Source organism: Mus caroli, chromosome 4, assembly GCF_900094665.2.
Source record: "Mus caroli chromosome 4, CAROLI_EIJ_v1.1, whole genome shotgun sequence".
NCBI lineage: Eukaryota > Metazoa > Chordata > Mammalia > Rodentia > Muridae > Mus > Mus caroli.
The window spans coordinates 133,902,087-133,903,792 of NC_034573.1; the positions used below are offsets into that span (position 1 = coordinate 133,902,087).

Sequence of the window (1,706 nt, forward strand, 5' to 3'; positions counted from 1 at the left end):
TATTGTTCAGTAGCTAAGAGCAGTGACTACTCTTCCAGAGGTCCTGAGTTCAGTTACCAGCAGCCACATGGTAGCTCACAACCATGGGATTTGATGCCCTCTTCTGGTGTGTCTGAAGACAGCAAGAGTGTAGTCATATACATAGAATAAATAAAACTTACCAAAAAAAAAAAAAAGTGCTGGGATGCAAGCCCTACATTACAGGCTGGGTCTGTACTGTAGACATTAGGTTAAAAATAGCATCTGGTACACCATGTCAACAGTCTTACTTCAAAACTGAAAGATTGGATTTGAATTCAAAAGAAAAGAAACTAGCTTTTCTTNCCAGGAACATCCAAAAATGCTTGAAGGTACATGTTGTGTGCCTCTAATGAGTCATTGGGTCATGGCTTTTATTTCTCAGAGCCTAGCAGTGACCTCCCCATATTTACTCCCAACAAGAACATGGTCTTTTTGTAGACACAGAATCTATGACAATCTAGATATCTCATATTCACAAAGCAAACCTCATTTTGTTTGTTTGTTTGTCTGTTTGTTTAGGGTTTATTGTTGTTTTCAAGACAGGGTTTCTCTGTGTAGCCCTGACTATCCTGGAACTCACTCTGTAGCCAGGCTGGCCTCAAACTCAGAAACCTGCCTGCCTCTGCTTCCCAAATGCTGGGATTAAAATTGTGCACCACCACATCTTTTCTTTTTTTTTAAAAGATTTATTTATTATACATAAGTACACTGAAGCTGACTTCAGACACAGAGGGCAACAGATCTCATTGTGATTTTAAGCCACAATATGGTTGCTGGGATTTGAACTCAGAACACCTTGAAGGGCAGTCAGTGCTCTTAACCACTGAGCCATCTCTCCCTCCAGCCCAAAGCAGACCTCTTTTGGCTCCCTTATAACCTTGAGTGTGTCCATAAGCTCAGAACAGAGTTGTACAAATCTGTGTAACAAGATGTCATCAATGTCTTCATGGTGAGCAGGGTACTTTCCAAAGTCAGCTGTCTCATGTTGGAAGTCTACTTCAACAGATTCTTTAGGCTACAGTTGGGGAGGAAGTTCTTCACAAAACTTACCTCAGTAAGCTGGGAGCACTGGCTCAGGGAAGGCAGGCAAACACTGATTTTGAAGTCCATAATCACACATCCCTTCAATATTAGAGTCTGCAGTGTAGCTGTCAGACTTTTTGGCAATCTTTCTAGAAGTAGATGACTTAACTATAAAAAGGTAATGCCATTCAGGTCCAGATGTTTGCTCTGATGGACATTTAGGTACTGGGACAGATACCTCATGTTTGACTCTGACAGTGTGCCCCAAGTGATTACAGAGATTTCTAAGGGACTCTCTTAAGCATGAGGTGGGGGTAAAGGAGTTCATCTCAAGAAAGTTCAAGACAATAGTAAAGAGAATGTTTTCACTTTCAGGTATCAGATGCTACTTATGCCCAAGATCATCCTGAACACATCAAGTCAAGACTAAAATGCTCCCTGACAGAGAGTTACCAACTCAAGTCTTGTCATTTGATGTAGAGGGCACACACCATCACTGTGACTGTTTCTGCCCTCAGCTCCAGAGTTCCCTCTGATCTGTCAAGCACAGAGCCATATCATTGGATAGGTGACGTGAACAGGAGAACACAAAAGGACCAAACATGAAACATTTAGTACTCCTTGCTTTGCAAACCTTGAGCTCAATGAGCCCCACCTTCCTA

The 1,706-nt window shown here is 41.9% G+C and overlaps 1 pseudogene; it reads right to left on the reverse strand.

The window, feature by feature from the left end:
* The window catches only part of LOC110293448, a 34,877-nt pseudogene that overhangs the window by 29,363 nt on the left and 3,808 nt on the right, over window positions 1–1,706 (reverse strand).